Here is an 18,258-nt window from a genome sequence, read left to right on the forward strand (position 1 = left end):
CCCCACACGAACGGAAAAGCAATTACTAATTTTTATCTCGTCCTCTAGGTCATGTGTTGCCATACTACTATCGTCATTTGCTCGACGACGATGGCAAAAGGTCGTGATTATAGCTGGTCAAGTATATTTGCACCATCTGTATTGTACTTATCCAATACCATCCTTAGGTACAAATATTGAGCCAGCGGACTAAACCAATAATTCTTGAAATCTGACCAGTTGATTTGGCCATCCGAGTTTGATTCAGCCTGAGCACCGATCGATTGAAATTAATTGTCAAAAGTAGGTAAGTCGAAGGCAAAAATAATCAACCATATTACTGGTAAAAATAAATATTTGTACCTTAGGATGCAATGTTGTTGTTTCATTGGATTTTCTGTATTAATCAGTCCTTGGATTTTACACTCACTGTGAACGCATTGGTGGCTGCATTTTTTGAAAGGAAATAGGTGATATTAGATAATGGACATCAACATCATGGTGCTGTTTCATTTCACGTGATCCTATTGCAGTTAGTTGAAGCATGCAGACATTTATCTACTCTAGTTCAGAGGTAAAATGCAGGGAACATGCCGAAAAAAGGCACCCCAAAATTCTTAGTTTTATTCTTGAATTTCTAGATTGTCTATTTAATCAAGCATGTAGTTGTGAATGGCATATTTCTAATTTAATGACACTGTGGCAATTGTATTTTCTATTTAAAACCATGAGATTATCTTCTCTAAGATTTACTGTGAATGGCAATCTAAATGGCTATTTACTGTTATTTCTCATGGCTATTTAATGTGGACAACATGCTCATTTGGTTGTTTGATTTGCACAACATGAACATGATTGGTAAGAACTTTTATTAGAACCAATTTTGGACTTTCCAATTATTTTAATTTAATGATGTTTGAGGCTTAATTTATTATTGTTGTTGTTTCATTGGAATTTTATATTACGACAGTGAATTATTCAAAATGAGGTTTAATTTTTAAATTAAATGCGCACATAAGTTGATTGTTTCAATTAGTTATTCTCTCATATTATTTTGTTTTTGAGCTTTAATTTGACAAGAAATCGATACACTTTGCTAGGGTTGCCAATATTGAAAATAATCGAAAACTTAGTAATGGTCAAGTTTATTTGAGATATACTGAACAGACGGCGAAGAAGGATTAGCGTGGTTGACCCCAAGTTATTTACAATAAAACTTAGTTTGATGTTAGTATATTATTTTGATTACTTTTATAGCCATATGAGACCAAATGTAAGTGCACGAGTGCTATGTGAACTCCACAGATTACTTTTTCCATTTATTTTACTCTAAATGCCATACGAGATTGAAAAATTCAACCAAAAAAAAAAAAAAAAAAACAATCATAAAAGTGAATGAAATGAAAATTTGACCAACACATATGAAACATATATCCAAACTGTTAATATATTACAACGAGTCGCAAGATAAACCATCATAAGAAACATATATCCAAACCTTTAATATATCATAACAATCCGCAACATATTATAAATATGTCCAATGCTCGGATGTTGACAAAATTAAGCATTGAACATTGAAGCCTACTACAAAGAAGTTGTTACGGTACGAACAAAGCATATAGCAATTACAAATTGACATCACTCGTTCATGTGGGTGCCTTCCCCTTCCCATCACATTCTACAATTCCTTTTCCTTTGCGAAATATTACGTGCAATGTTACGTTGACGTCTCGTTTCTCGGTAATTCGAGCTAGGCTGTCGAAGAGCCTTGGCAAGTCTTCATATTACTCCTTCGGCTCATGGTTCACCTCCTCATTAACAGTACTCGCCTCTCCTCTTAAATCTTCATTTTTCACCCAATCAAAATATTCACAGTCATTAGTACACGTGAAGAACAACCGCCCTCTGTTTTCAGTATTTCATTCTACCTCAAAACATTTTCGAAATCCACGTTTACATGAAGGGCAGCCATGTTTTGTTTTGCATTGTCCAAAGTAGTAAGTGTTACTTCTACAGCCGTGACAAACTTCGAAATTCCTTCCTCTCATTCTAGTCGACCACTGTTCAAGAAACAAATAAACCTAGATGAATCTAGCTGAATTACGAAATCTCACATTGGAACTTATGAACAGCAGTACATTGCAAACAAAGCACCGACTTCATTGTATTTCACTAACATTCATTTACTGCTGTCTTGCAAATACAAATTCCATAAAATCAGAATAATTTCTTCTACAAATTCAACAAGCTTTCCACAATATAAATAGAGAATGAAAATGGTAGATTTCAAATTCAGCAAACTTTCTCTAGAAAATTGTTGAAACGAAATTAAGAAATAATACGATTTCTGAAGTTTTCATGTATGAGCTACCCTATTTACAAGCAACAAGCAAAATGCCATTTCAATAACATTCCAATAATCTGAAGAACAATAAAAAATTGAGCAAGTTGTGCCATTATTTAATTAGGAATCGAAAAGTTTTTTCGCCCCAAATTTTGTGAAAATTCATCAATGTATGAACAAACTTAGAAATTTACGACAAACACAAGAACAAAACCTTCAACCTCATCAATAGTAAGGCTCCATAATGTTCATACTTCAAATATATGTCAAAATACAGAGGAAAAAAACACCCAAATCAATTGGAGAAGCCTAAGATAGCTTAACAAGAAATTAGTGTAAAACAGTACAAATCAAAATACCTTTGCCTAGCTCAGACGCGTAGATATCGGTGCTGACTTCAAATTCTATTTCCACCTTTGGTTTTAGTTGCCTGCGTCGTTCTTGGGTAGAAGGATGTTCTGGAATAGATGAGCCCGTACTTGATTTCTCGATCGTGGGCCCAGAAATTTGGAGATGAAGAGGTGAGGGAAGAGCGGCGGTAAGAGCAGTGGGTTTCTCGTCTTGCTTTCTGGTTTGGGGAAAAAAGGGAAATGATTTGGGGGGAAAATGTTACGGGTTCATTTTATGGTGGCAGACGATTGGTTCGATTTTGGGCTGAAAACCGAAGGAAATAAAAAAACGTATTATATGTGGGATATGTGCACAAGGTCAGCAAATTTGAAATCCTGTAAGTATTCTGTCCAACTTTCCTGTACCCATAGAATTATCCTTCCTCATTAAAAAGTCTTCACTCAGTCTCAAATCTCTCCTATGCTAACCCTCAAAGCTTCTATTTGTGCGTTCAAGCTGCGCCTACTTCTGCTCTAAATCTTCTAAGGTATTTCTGGTGGCCAGCTAAAATTGAAGTATGACGCCATGTTTGAGCACGTGGGTTTTAAAAGAAGAGTGAAACATTCACTACTGGAGATGTTTTTAAGAATTGTACCCTTAAAATGGATGAAAGGGAGAGAGTCAAGAGACGTGTTTTTTCTCTGAACTCTAAGATTCCAATTGCCAATCATCTTCATTCTTCACCAAAAGAATTACCTCTATTCCCTATACGACGATTCATATTTCCCGTTAATCTCTCGTTGAAAATTTGAAGTACTCGTTCATTTTTTCGTCAATCTTTTTTCGAGATTCGAATTCAATTCGCTGGGTTTTAAAAGTTGCTAAGCAGGTTATCGACCTTAACGTGTGGATTGAGGAAGCGCGGGTAAAATTTTCGCCGGAGAAGTTAAAGGGAGAGACATATTCCTGTCGTCTGTTGAGGTCACTTTGGCTTTATCTCTTTCCTATATAGCAGTTTTTAGAAGCTGAATAATTGATTTAATTGCTTCACGATTCACATATTCCTTATTGGATCCTGTAAATTATTTGAAATTATTGGATCCTGTAAATGGTCAGATTTGTTTATTTTGTTTATTTATCTGATTTCTTCTTATTAATTAATTGCTTTAGATGGAGATTGTTATTCCATAGGCACTATGCAAAAAAGTACAGAATAATGCAATGATAAATGATCATATATAATATTCTTTGTGCCTAAATACTTATTTATCATTTACAGGATCCAACAATTTTATTTTAATGTACATTATAAATCTTAGACTTGGTGGAAGATCTTCAGTTTTTACACTCATTGGGTTTGGTTTATTCTATAGGACTTGATCAATTGTTTTCTTTTTGATATCAATTGAATCTCAATTCTCTAGTAACTAATATCTATATGAAGCGATAATTTTACCCAAATTCTTTTATCTTTTATTAAAAACTGCAATCATATTGTTAGTATCTTCCACTAAAGTGAATTCAAATTGATATATAGTTATCCCTTGGGAAGCTTAATTTTCTTAATTTATTTATAGTAAAATAAAGTTACATTGACATATATGCGTAAAAAAATTTATCTTGTTGTTATAAGGCTGTTTGTTTATACAAATGTAACTATTTGTAAATATCCTCCATAGGACGAAGTTGGTTTTGCAAAATTAGTTAATCAATTGATTAACAAGTCAATTGTTTTTCCTTTCTGATATGATCTATTGACTATGGCAGGCCGTGAGGGAACTATGGGAGATTGTTCCAACTCGCAAATGGAAAGACAGATAAAACAAAATCAACAAAATAGTTTTTATAGGTATGCATTCGTAATGGCTTATTCGATTTTCAAATTTTAATTGAAGTCCAAACTTTAGATAGGTGTTTCTTGTGTATAGGTGGATTGTTAAATGAAGAGCTATCAACCTAGTTATATGATAAAAAAAAGGAAAGAGTAAACTATTATATTGGTTGTAATCTTATTTTTCCCTCTTTCTTGAGTTTAAGCAATCATGAATAAAAAAAGGAAAGGGTAAACTATTATATTGGTTGTTCTTATTTACTTTTATCCAAAATAAAAAACTTTTCACTTATAAAATTGTGCAATTAGGTTATCTCAATTTACATTTAATCAGGTCTTTGTTTTATTTTTTTCCAATTTTCTTGGTTGTGAAAGTGCTTGTTATCATATGCTGATCTCTAACTACTTGCTTGTGGATTTTGCATATGTATAGCATAACATTATGACAAGGAAGTTGCTTTTTGATGGGAAGCTAGGCATTGCTGGTGGTCAGGAGAATTACAAGGACTTTGATTTGTTTGCGATTGCAGCTAGCAGTGGTGAAGTTCGTTCCTCACGATTTCCTAGTCTAGAACTCATTTTTTGTTTAGTCTATACTCCATTTGTGCTAAAAGCCTAGGATACATTGGTAATTAAGATATTAAGGTGCATGACACATTTTGTGGTTAAATATTCATTTGAATTTATGTAATGACTATTAGTAATTATTTTATGTGCAATGACAATTACCTTTTGTACTCGGTATTGTATATTGTGAATTTCTTTTTTTTTTTTTGTTATTTTCTCTTGTGCACTCTTTTTTATATTTATTAATTGAAAAATTATTAATGGGTTATAACAACTAAATATTGGTTGCTAATGTTGCATCTTTACCGACCAAAAATTGGTAGTTGAGATATTGATTATTTTTTTACTATCGTTTTACCGACCAACATTTGGTCACAAGAGAATACAAATTAACCAACTTTTTACCTCAAATTGAGCCCTTTATCGACCATAGTGTGGTTGTTGAAATGTGGGTTTTTTTTTTAACCATTTCATTTATCGACCAACATTTGGTTGCAAAAGGATGAAAGTTAACCAACTTGTTACCCAAAACCGAGCCTTTTTACCAACCATTGGTGGTTGCTGAAGGCATATTGTTGCGTGTTGTCACACCTGTCCTACCCACCTGGGCCAATGGCCCACTCATCCTGATCCATGTGGCATTCCTGCCAAGGTGGCACATATTGCCGAGGTGGGTTATATCCGAAGTGCTTCAAGCCGAGGTCCATCCGCCGAGGCTCCTCGATCTGATGTACGCGAGTCTGCCGAAGTCCAACTACCGAGGCCCACAACCCGAAGCATGGAACCTGTTGAATGTAGCTAAGGTCCTCAAGTGGAAGTATTTGTCAAATGGTCGAAGCCCCGAAGCTGATGAACGAGCCTCTTAACCAAAAGGAGCTTCCTCCACAGTCACTTCTCCCAAGAGATCGCCTGCTCAGAGATCTTATTCGAATGACTGATGGAATGTTTGTCACAAGTATAAAGGTCAAGTCTTGTCACTAGTATGGAGGACCTGCGCAAGTAATAAATGCGCCGTAAGCTAGCAAGTCAAGCCCCATATCTAAGAAAAGACGTTTGAACTAAAGAGATGAGGCCACGTGCCACTTCATCCAAGGGCTCCCATTTCATATGTATCACTATAAATACTTCCATTGTGAAATGTCAAAGGCTAATGCAAGAATCAATACTTAAGACTACATTCACTAAACTCTCTCTCATTTTACTTGCGATACACAAATCGAGTTTATACACTTTTACATATACATTTACGAGCATCAGTTGGTAATTATTGTACAATCAGATTATGAACAACCTGTCGGATTTCGAACGTCGCCGTCCTACGTCGTTGGGTTATTCCTACACCCCTTTGAACCGCTCGTTTTAGATCGTCCACGTGTCTTAGTGTATTGGACATTCGCCCACGCAAGCGTGGGTGGGATCGGCATCTGTTGGCACACTTTTTAGGGTCAACAGATTGGCGCTGTCTGTGGAAAACCATACCATAATCACGAGCAACCTTGTGGTAGAAGCTTACTGAAAAACATTTGGGCAACCCCCCTTTAAAAAGGATTTGTTCTTGAAAAAGAACAGGAGAAACCCCTATCACTTAGAGAAATCTAAGTTTGATAAAAGAAAAATGAGTTCTAACGAAGATACTCCCCCAAGGAGGGTAAGAGAAAGTACGAATGTGCCTCCCCAACCTGCTGCCCCAGCAGCTCGGTCGAGGCTCCACCACCGCCAAAGGAGAGGTGGGATGCATGCGACAGCATGACTATCAAGAGAAATGGCTACCATGGCAGCCAACATGAGGGATATAGCCAACCAAAACTTGGCCATGAGGGAGCTCATGGCCCAAATGCAAGGCCAGGGAGGTTTCTCCATTCCTCCATATGCCCCCCCACGGGCACTATCAGCAAGAGGATGAGGTCCAGAGTCATAGGGCTGCCTCGCCAGACTATGGCCGAGGTGAAAGCCCATTCGAGAGGGAAGTCGGAGTCGACATTTCCTCCAACTATGCATCTGGCCAACCCACCGAGGTCCAAATGAGCCATGATAACTTTCCACCTCCATATGAGCAAGACCCAAGACATAAGAGGGCAGGAAGTGTTTTTGACAGAATCAGCCCCGTCGAACCGAGGCCCAGTCGATAGCAGGCTCAGCAGCCTCGGATGAGGCCATAGCCTCCACCTCCGATGCCCTAGCAGCCGGAGAGAAGGCATGAAAATGCCCCCCGCGCTATCCCACCTAGAAGTAGGCCCCAAAGTAGGGAGGAAGAGGCTAGGAACCGGCCCGGACCCTCTCACCAACAACCGAGGTACGAGGCCGAAGACTACGATTCTGATGAGTAGCAGAGGTCCTGTGACTTGGACGATGATGATGAGAACCTGCCATTCTCAAGAGAAATAAGAAATGCCCAGGTCTCGAGCCACTATGTCATGCCAAAAATACCAAAGTATGATGGGAGAGGTGACCTAGAAAAGCACCTCAATGCTTACAAGACTCACATGAGTCTGAGAGGCGCCACCCCAGCCGTGAAGTGCAGAGCATTCCATTTAACCCTCAGTGGAGCGGATGGAATCTGGTATAGTAGGCTACCACTTGGGAGCATCCAAAGCTAGCCCGAGTTCAAAACTACCTTCTTGAAGAGGTTCGCAGTGAGCAAGGAAGGAGAGGCCCCCATTCAGCGTCTCCAAGACATGAGACAGGCACATGGCGAGTCCCTAAAAAGCTTCCTATCCCGCTTCACCGACGAGATGACCTACTGCGTACAAGTCACCGACAGAAAAGCACTATCGACATTGAGAGGAGGCTTGAACATGAACACCCTATTCTGGAGGGATGTGCAGAATCAAGACCCCACCACCTATGACGCCCTACTAGAGATGATGAGAAGGGAGATAATCAATGAAGAATTGATTGAACATAGGAACAGGGCAAGCAGAGGCCTCCCACCTCCTCAAAGACAGCGAGGTAGGGGTCCGACCTCCCACCTCATGGACTACCATATGAACCAAGCCGGAAATGAGAACTCCGGCCAAGCTCTGGCCACCACAACTCTAAACGCGGTTCCTACCTTGGCATATGAGGATGTCAACCCAACCGCTAACCCACATCAGATGGAGGCCCAGTAGGGACCCCGTAGAGGGAGAGGCCGAGGCCGAGGTTTTGTACCTAGAAATAGGTCCAATCCGAACCTCCCAGGATACTGTTTGCACCACAGGTCCTACAGGCACGACACTGCGGATTGCAGAGACTATGCACACCGCTCCCGACAGAAACCCGCCAGAGAAAGACATGACTCGTCCCAGGCGAACAGGCCCCCGCCCAGGCACGAAAATCGACATGGGCGTGAGGTGGCCGCTCCTCGTCAAAGGGATGTATCCCCAAGGGGAAGAGAGCAAGACACAGAGAGGCCCAGGGAAGGGCGTAGACACCGAAGAAATAGGCAAGCTCAAGATGAGGCCCCTATCCACGAGATAGACACCATATTTGGAGGCCCTTATGTTGGCGGTGAAACACGAAACGCAAAAAGAAACTATGCTAGGGAGGCTAAGCACCCCCCTTTGACAAGTTACATTGTGGACAACAGTTCTCGAAGAAACCAAGTACCACCCATTGTCTTCACCCAGGAAGACACCGAAGGAGTTCATTACCCCCACTGCGATGCGCTGGTGGTGAGGGCTGTCATAGCCCAAAATGGGCTTAAACGAATGCTAGTCGACAACGGCAGCTCCGTCAACATCTTATTTGGGTCCGCCTTTGACAAGACGATATTGGACCATCAGTTGACGCCCACCACCACTCCATTGTATGGATTTACCGGAGATAGCATCACTCCGAGGGGAAAGATAACACTGGCAGTGGAGATGGGAGAATCCCCTCAAACTACGATAAACTTCATGGAATTCCTCATAGTTGACAGCCGGTCAGCTTACCACGAAGTCTTGGGCAAAACGATCCTAAAGGAATTGGGAGCAGTCACCTCCATCCACCACCTATGCATGAAATTCCCAACAGAAAATGGGGTGGCAATGGTGAGAGGCGACCAGAGAGGCTCGAGAGAGTGCTATCTAAGCTCCATTAAGAAGGTAGAGCCCCGGGACGTCCACGTGATCATGGCTGATGTGGTCATAGTGGATATCCCAGGTGACGCTCCCACTGATCAAGAAGATGTTGATATGATTGACGCACCGCTTAATCAGGAGATGCTGATTGTTGATGAGATCGACCCCCGCATAATGGAACATGAGCCTTAAGCATCCCCTGTAGAGGAACTTGAGAGCTTCTTAGCCGATCCCCGAGATCCGTCCAAGGTGTTGAAAGTAGGCAGAGGCCTCTCCAACATTTTGAGAGAAAAGATTAAGGACTTCCTAGGCAAGAACCTTGACGTCTTTGCTTGGAGGCATGAGGACATGGTGGGCATAGACCGCAAGATCAGTTGCCACCACTTGAAAATTGATCCTAATGTTGCCCCGCATAGATAAAAAAGGAGAGCCCTCAACCTTGAGAGGTATAGGCCCTAAAGGAAAAGGTTCATAAGCTCATCCAAAATGGCTTCATCAGGGAGGCCACCTACCCGAGGTGGGTCTCCAACCTGGTCTTAGTTAAGAAACACAATGGCGAATGGATGGTATGCATCGACTTTACCAACCTCAATAGAGCTTGCTCAAAAGACAGCTTTCCGCTTCCAAGGATTGACCAATTGGTGGACTCCAGGGCTGGGCATGAGTTGTTGAGCTTCATGGATGCATACTCCGGCTACAACCAAATCCCCATGCACCCAGCCGATGAAGAGCACAACTCTTTCATCACGGATCGAGGCCTCTATTGCTATAGAATGATGCCCTTTGGGTTGAAAAACGCCAGAGCAACCTAACAAAGACTCATGAACAAAATGTTTACCGACCTCATTGGCAAGACAATGGAGGTCTACGTGGATGACATACTGGTGAAGAGCTTAGAAGCAGAGAACCACATAGCGCACCTCAACAACACCTTCCAAATCCTGAGAAGGTACAGGATGAGGCTCAATTCCTTGAAATGCGCCTTTGGGGTGGCTTCCGGTAAGTTCTTGGGGTACATGGTCAACCAGCGAGGAATTGAAGAAAAACCTATTTTTAATTCTTATTGAATCAGTTATTCCTTTTTTTTTTTTTACTATTCTTCGTGTTCGTCGAGTTAGTTAGTATTTTAGAGTCTTTAATCCAAAAGAAGTTAGAAAAAAATTTCAAAAGTTGTTTGTGGATTCAATTTGAATCCAAATCAACTTTCGTTTGTTACATCAGTGTTGTTTTTTATTTTTCTATTCCAAGAGTAAAAAAAAATTATTGTTCATCCGTATGGTACTATTCATCCATATAGTAAAAAATTTTGAATTTAAAAAAAATTGTTATTATTATTGTTGATCTTGGGAATTACCGATTTCTTGAGTCAATTATTATTTTGTGTCTAGTTTAAATTTTCAGTCAGTAATTTCCTTTTTTTGTTTTGCATTCTTGCGTCAATTTCTTTACTTATCTAGTTTGAATTGTCAGTCAAATTGTTCTAAATTCCTTGGTCTTGTAATCTCACTCACACCGATTTGAATTCCACGTGATTAAATTTTTTATTGAGTTCCAAAATTGTTCTTTTAGGGACTTAGTACAAGAAACGAGTGGTAGAAGGAAGAGTGGTGAGAACAATTAGGGGAAAAAGCCATATTGAGTGAAATTCCAAGTGAACAATTGTGAGGCAGAAAAATAACTTAGATTTAGGATGTCTGATAGGGAAGGATCGAGTTCAGGTGGAATTGATGATCGGGTTTTCATGCTAGAGGACTCGATGCGAAGGATTGAGCGGATATGTATAGATATGATGGATCAGATGGATAAACAGGATGCATGCAGGGAAAGGCAAAATCCATTGCCTGCCAATACACGACGAGGAGGTCTTAATGCACGAAGACAGGGTAGACGGGAACCTAGGATGAAGGAACTTAGTGAATTTGAGGTTGATAGTGGGATGGATGAAGATGCGATTGTGGATGTGGATATTGGAAGGGGGTAGAAATATAGGAGTTAGGGAAGAAAGGAGAGGTAGGAATCTCGGTGGAGATGAGGTGGATGAGAAATTGAGTAACATTAAAATGACCATTCTTTCGTTCAAAGGTAGGAGTGATCTGGAGGCCTACTTGGACTGGGAGAAGAAAATTGAGTTAATCTTTGATTGCCACAATTACTCAGGAGAGAAGAAGGTGAAAATTGTAGTTCTTGAATTCACGGACTATGCAATCACTTGGTGGGATCAAGTGGTGAGTTTGAGGCGGAGAAGTGGGGAACGACCTATCAATACATGGGAAGAATTGAAAACTATAATGCAGAAGAGGTTTGTGCCTACTCACTACTACCGGGAGTTTAATCAAAGATTACAAAATTTTTATCAAGGCTCCAAGAGTGTGGAAGATTATCATAAAGAGATGGAGACACTAATGATTAGGGTAAATATGAAGGAGGATAGTGAAGCTACCATGGCTCGGTTTCTGCGTGGATTTAATAGGGACATTGCAAATACAATCGAACTGTAGCACTATGTGGAAATTGAAGACATGTTACATGTGGCAATAAAGGTCGAGAGGCAGTTGAAGCCAAAGGAGACAGCAAGGTACCAATCGGGATCTTCTGGTTCTAATTCTTCTGGGAAACCGGAGTGGAAAATAACAAAGGAGAAGGAACTGTTGCTAGAGGAAGAACTGAGGTACCAAGAGGTAAGGAGGCAAGTGCTAGCAAGGCCATGCCAAAGGGGAAGTTACAGCCATCAAGAAACAGAGACATCAAATGTTTTTGTTACTTGGGAGTGGGGCACATTGCTTCCCAATGCCCAAGCAAGAGAACCATGATTATATGGGATAGTGGGGAAGTGGAAATTGAAAGTGAGTGATTATGCAGACATGCCAGAATTGGAGGATGTTGATGAAGAAGATACAATGGAGTATGCAGTTAACCATAAGTTGTTGCTCACGAGGCGAGCTCTTGTGCTCAAATCAAGGCAGATGACTTGGAGCAGCAGCGAGAAAACATATTCCACACGCGATGTCACGTCAATGGCAAGATATGTAGTGTGATAATAGATGGCGGTAGTTGTACTAATGTGGCTAGCACTAACATGGTGGAAAAAATTGGGTTTGACACTATTAAAATGTCCTAGGCCTTATAAATTACATTGGCTAAATGAATGCGGGGAAGTTAAGGTGACAAAAAGGGTGTTGATTAATTTTTCCATTGGTAGATATTAAGATGAGGTAATGTACGATGTTGTACCTATGCATGTGGGGCATATCTTGTTGGGGAGACCATGGCAGTACGATAGGAAAGTAATGCATGATGGGCATAAAAATAAGTATAGCTTTGTGAAAAATGGGAGGTCTATCACTCTTGCGCCATTAACACCGGCACAAGTATATGATGACCAAATTCAATTGAAAAATGAAGAAGAAACGAGAGTGAGGGAGTTAGAGAAAAAGAGAGAAAATAATGAGGTGGCCAATAGAGAGGAAAAGAGAGTGGGGCCACATGAGAGAAAAGAAAGAGAGTCTTCTGAGAGGAGAGAAAAGCCGAGACAAAAAATTTTTGTGAGAGGGAGTGAATTGAAGAGGGTAATAGTTGAGAGGCAACAAATGATATTGTTGGTCTACAAGGAATCACTCCTCAACTTTGAGGAGCATAACACATCTCTCCCTTGTTTAACTATTTCTTTGTTGCAGGAATTTGAAGACGTGTTTCCGGAGGATGTGCCTAGTAAGCTATCACCCATTAGAGGAATTGAGCACCAAATTGATTTCATACCTGGCGCTGTCATTCCGAATCGACCAGCTTATCCAATTAATCTAGAGGAGATAAAGGAGCTTTAGAGGCAAGTTGAGGTATTGATGAGCAAAGGATATGTACGAGAAAGCACGAGTCCATGTGCAGTACCTGTGTTGCTGGTGCCAAAGAAAGATGGAACTTGGAGAATGCGCGTAGATTGCAGAGCCATCAATAACATTACGGTAAAGTATCGTCACCTAATCCTAGGCTAGATGATATGCTAGATAAGCTACATGGTGGATGTATTTTAAGTAAAATTGATCTTAAAAGTGGGTATCATCAAATTCACATGAGGGAGGGTGATGAATGGAAAATAGCTTTTAAAACTAAATATTGATTGTATGAATGGTTAGTCATACCGTTGGGACTCACAAATGCACCAAGCATTTTTATGCAGTTAATGAACCATGTTTTGCGTGCTTTCATTGGAAACTATTTTGTAGTTTATTTTAATGACATTTTAATCTATAGCAAGAATCTTGATGAGCATGTAAGACACCTAAGATGTGTGCCTGTGGTTTTGAGAAATGAACAACTTTATGCCGATTTTAAGAAGTGTACTTTTTGCATGGATAGAGTTGTGTTTCTAGGCTTTGTGGTTAGTGCTAATGGTGTAGAGGTAGATGAAGAGAAAATAAAAGCTATTAAATATTGGCCGACACCTAAAAACATAACTGAGGTTAGGAGTTTTCATAGATTGGCCAGTTTTTATAGGCGTTTTGTCCGGGATTTTAGCACAATCACCACATCACTAATTGAGATTGTCAAGAAAAATGTGGGGTTTCAATGGGGGGTAGAACAAGAACATGCATTAAATACTATTAAAGATTATTTGGGTAAAGCACCGATTTTAGCACTTCCTAACTTTGACAAAACTTTCGAGATTAAGTGTGATATATTAGGAATAGGTATTGGAGCACTCTTAATGCAGGATAAGAGAGCTATAGCCTACTTTAGTGAGGAGCTAAGTGGTGCAGCTCTCAATTATACTACGTATGATAAGGAGCTCTATTCACTTGTTCGAGCCTTGGAGACAAGGCAGCATTACCTGTGGCCAAAAGAGTTTGTAATTCATTCTGATCATGAAACACTGAAAAATTTGCAGGGTCAAGGTATGTTAAACTAATGATATGAACGCTGGATGGAATTTATAGAAACTTTTTATTATGTCATTCGTTACAAACAAGGTAAGGAAAATGTAATAGCAAATGCATTGTCGCAAAGGTATGTGCTTTTAACTACTTTAAGTGCAAAATTGCTTGGTTTTGAGTACATTAAGGACATGTATGCTAATGATTATGAATTTTCCAACATTTACAATTCATGTCATAATGGGGCTGTAGATAAGTTCTTTAAGCATGCGGGTACTTGTTTCGGGAAAACAAATTATGTGTTCCTAATTTCTTTATGCGTGAATTATTAGTTAGAGAAGCACATAGTGGGGTCTAATGGGTCACTTTGAGATAGCAAAGACTTTAAAAATATTAACTGAGCATTTTTATTGGCCTAAAATGAAAGTTAATGTAGAATGAATTTGTGGTCGATGTATAACTTGTAAACAGGCTAAATCTAAGGTCTTACCTCATGGGCTTTATACACCTTTGCTAGTACCTATTGAACCTTGGGTAGACATCTCAATGGATTTTGTGTTAGGTTTGCCTACAACTAAAAAGGATCAAGATTCGATTTTTGTAGTGGTGGATAGGTTTAGTAAGATGGCACATTTCATTCCATATCAAAAAACTGATGACGCCACTAACATTGCAGACTTGTTCTTTAAAGAAATGTGCGCTGGCATGGAGCACCTAAAAGTAGTGTGTCAGATAGGGATGTCAAATTTCTTATTCACTTTTGGAGGGTCTTGTGGAATAAGTTAGGCACGAAATTACTATTTGCTACAACTTGTCACCCACAAATTGATGGACAAACTGAAGTAGTGAATAGGACCACAACACAACTACTGCGCACTGTGGTTAATAAGAATTTGAAGAATTGGGAAGAGTGCTTACCTTTCGTAGAGTTTGCATATAATAGGGCCACACACTCCACTACATCGTTTTCTCCATTTGAAATTGTTTATGGTTTTAATCCTATAACACCTATGGATTTAATACCTTTGCCTGTAAATGAACGAGGTAGCTTATGAAGATCAATGACAAAGAAAATCAAAGTTGTTGCCATAGGGAGATGGACTGTTTCAAGTGCTTGAGAAGATCAATGACAACATATACAAATTAGATCTTCCAGGTGAGTATAACATTTCAACAACCTTTAATGTGTCTGATCTTTCTCTTTTTGATGCAGGTACAGATTCGAGGACGAATCCTTTCGAAGAGGTAGGGGATGATGTGATTCAAGAGCCACAAGCGTCAAGGTCAAGTCTAACGTCAAGCATGAAGAAAGATTTGTTGATAGTCAAGGGCGGTCTGATGACTTGAACGAGGACGAAGCAAGTAAAATAGGTGATGGGGTTGCTCATCAAGACAGCCGTTGATGAAATCATGTTCGCAACACAAAATGGAACAAGTTTCATGTTGGGGTAGAAGGTCGAAGATACTTGGATCAACATGTTAAAGACGGACAAAGACGGAGTGGAGAGCTAAAGTTGTGCAACTGCACAGCCAAATGGCTTGCGGTCGCACAGACCTAGGCCGAGAGTTGAAGGGGATCAGACTTCAATTCCATGCGGCCGTATGGAATTGAACCATGCGACCGCATGGTTATTTTCAGACGCCTTTTTTTATTTTTTTGTGATTTTTCTAGTTTTGCTAGAATTCTATATTTAATTGATTTCTTATCTTATTTAGGAGATTATGCACGAAATTACCTAGATTCTTAGAACTAGTATAAATGCTCTTATTATGTTCATTGTAAAAAAAACATTTGACATATTAATTAATTGAAAGACTTTAATTGCTTTCTCTTTGTTCTTCCAATTGAACAACTTTCGAACTTATCAAGATTTAATTCTTGTGGCGTTCAAATAAACCGGGTGAGATTCCATAATTTTGTGTAATCAAGAGGTCTGCACATCACGACGATTCGGGTTGCTTGGTTCCAGATTTATCGAATTCGAATACAAAACCTTGGTTTAGCTTTCTTGGGAAGATTTTCATCTTGTTTGTGAGTTCCGTAGCGTTTGCCAATGCGGGTTCACATCACACGAGATTTGGATCGTCATAATTTATATGTTGGTAACATGAATTGGACAATACTTAATAGCAATAAAGTATCTAAAAACTCATATTGCTTACCAAATATTCCCCAAGTAACATATTTACATTTGATTTTCTCATGTTTTACTTTCACTGTACAAATGACGTAGGCAAGTTAATTATTTACAAAACTCTTTGTTGATATTCTGGTGAATATGCATGTACAATGTATTCATATATACTAATGATGAATGTGTATGTAAAGGAGCTAATGGTGTTTTGATACATAATTACTCTCCTATCCTCAATTGGAAGTATATTTTCTGTTGTGAATTGATCAGAAGATTATGATAATAATGAAGTAAACAAAAACAAAATAAAGAACACAAAGATTTACATGAAAACCTAAGACGGGAAAAAACCACAGACAGAGGAGAAGAAATCTACTATAATCAATAGCAAATGTTTTACAAGATCTCAATACTTTCAACTAAGATCTAAAACTCTCAAGATGTTGTATGTTTTGTTATGTGTACAATACACCTCATTTTATATATAAAAAAACTCTAGAAACCAAGTTGTAAATGAATATGAGTCCAAAATGCGTTAAAATGTGAAAAGTCAAAAAGCACCATCGCTCGAGCGCCGTTGAGAGACAAAGGGGTGAGAAGTGGGTAAAAATTCTCTATTCCAAAAGTGACGATTTCGCTTGAGTGTGCAGCTAGCGAAAATGAGGTAATAATTTTCTCTGTGCATAATTTTGATCTATCTAAAACCACTTCAAATACAACTCCAACACCCACTAGAATTTGGGTCACGCTATAACAAATCTCCACCTTGAACAAAGTTCCAATACAAGGAATTCCAGAGTAAACACCACTCCACCTCTTCCAAACAAGTCCTAATGGACTAAATCAATGAAAAACACCAACTAACTTTCAACAATGCTCAAATTTAGCAATGGGAAGTGGTTTTGTCATCATATTAGCAGGATTATCCTTGATATCAACCTTGCTCAATACAATATAACCACGAGCAATTACTTCACGCACAAAATGGTACCTCACATCAATGTACTTAGTCCTCTTATAGAACATCTAATCTTTAGTAAAAAAATAGCACTCTGGCTATCACAGTATACTATCCTTACTGATTTCACTAATTAATTCTCTTAACCACATAACTTTCTTACATGTCTCTGTAATGGCCATATATTCTACCTTTGTTATAGACAATGTTACTATATTTTACAAACTAGCCTTCCAGCTGATAGCATAGCCTCCAAGGGTAAACATATAGCTTGTAAGTAATCTCTTTTTATCAAAATCCCTAGTATAATTTGAATCTACATACCTAATGACTCCATTTGTATTCCTTCCAAAATACAAACAAGCATTAGTAGAGCCCTTCAAGTATCTGAACATCCACTGTACTGTTTTCAATTATTCCTTGCCAAGATTTGTCATGTACCTACAAACTGCATGTGCCAAATTTGGTCTTGTACAAGCCATAGTATACATAAGTGAACCAATTGCATTGGAATAAGGAACCCGATACATGTAATCAATGTCTTCATCTGATTGAGGACACAATCCATATGATAATCTAAAGTGGGCAGACAATGGAGTACTGACAGCTTTAGCATTCAACATATTGAACCTTTGAAACACCTTCCCCCTTCTGACTCAAATGTAATCTGCCAGCATTTCTATCCCTAAAAATTTCTATTCTAAGAATTTTCTTTGCTGCACCCATGACTTTCATCTCAAACAACTTACTAAGTTGAGATTTCGCATTTATGATCTTTGCTTTGTCCTTGGCTGCAGTGAACATATCATCAATATATAACAACAAATATGTGATCAATCCATCATCTCGCTTTCTAAAATACACACAACTATCATAATAACTTCTTATGAAATAATGAGTAGTCATGAATGAATCGAGCCTTTTGTACCACTGCCTCGGTGACTGCTTTAGTCCATTCAAGAACTTCTTTAACAAGCACATATAGTCTTCCTTTCCAGAAGCCATGGAACTCTCTGGTTGTTGCATGTAAATGTTTTACTCAAGATCTCCATGTAAAAATGTTGTCTTAACATTCATCTGTTCAAGTTCCAAGTCATCATTTGCCACAATTCCACGTAAAGCCTAAATTAAACTATGCTTTACAACCTACGAGAACACATTTGTAAAGTCAACACCTGGAATCTGACTGTAGCATTTTGC

General features: G+C 39.0%; 3 long non-coding RNA genes across 3 annotated transcripts in view; 2 read left to right on the plus strand and 1 right to left on the minus strand.

The window, feature by feature from the left end:
* Nucleotides 1-720, plus strand: part of LOC111373120 — a 4,465-nt gene extending 3,745 nt beyond the window's left edge. Inside the window, exon 4 of the long non-coding RNA XR_002698894.1 lies at nt 49-720. This is a non-coding gene — a long non-coding RNA (uncharacterized LOC111373120). The remainder of the gene's footprint in view (nt 1-48) is intronic.
* A 690-nt stretch (nt 721-1,410) lies between these two features.
* On the minus strand, nt 1,411-2,808 carry LOC111373122. Its single transcript, XR_002698896.1, has 2 exons — nt 2,686-2,808; nt 1,411-2,042 (listed from the first exon to the last, which is right to left on the minus strand). It is a non-coding gene; the product is annotated as an uncharacterized LOC111373122 (long non-coding RNA).
* Nucleotides 2,809-3,553: 745 nt separating this feature from the next.
* LOC111373121 lies at nt 3,554-4,651 on the plus strand. Its single transcript, XR_002698895.1, has 3 exons — nt 3,554-3,637; nt 4,424-4,505; nt 4,585-4,651. It is a non-coding gene; the product is annotated as an uncharacterized LOC111373121 (long non-coding RNA).
* The last annotated feature ends 13,607 nt before the right edge of the window (nt 4,652-18,258 follow it).

The sequence above is a fragment of the Olea europaea genome, unplaced genomic scaffold, assembly GCF_002742605.1.
Source record: "Olea europaea var. sylvestris unplaced genomic scaffold, O_europaea_v1 scaffold1073, whole genome shotgun sequence".
In the NCBI taxonomy this organism is placed as follows: domain Eukaryota; kingdom Viridiplantae; phylum Streptophyta; class Magnoliopsida; order Lamiales; family Oleaceae; genus Olea; species Olea europaea.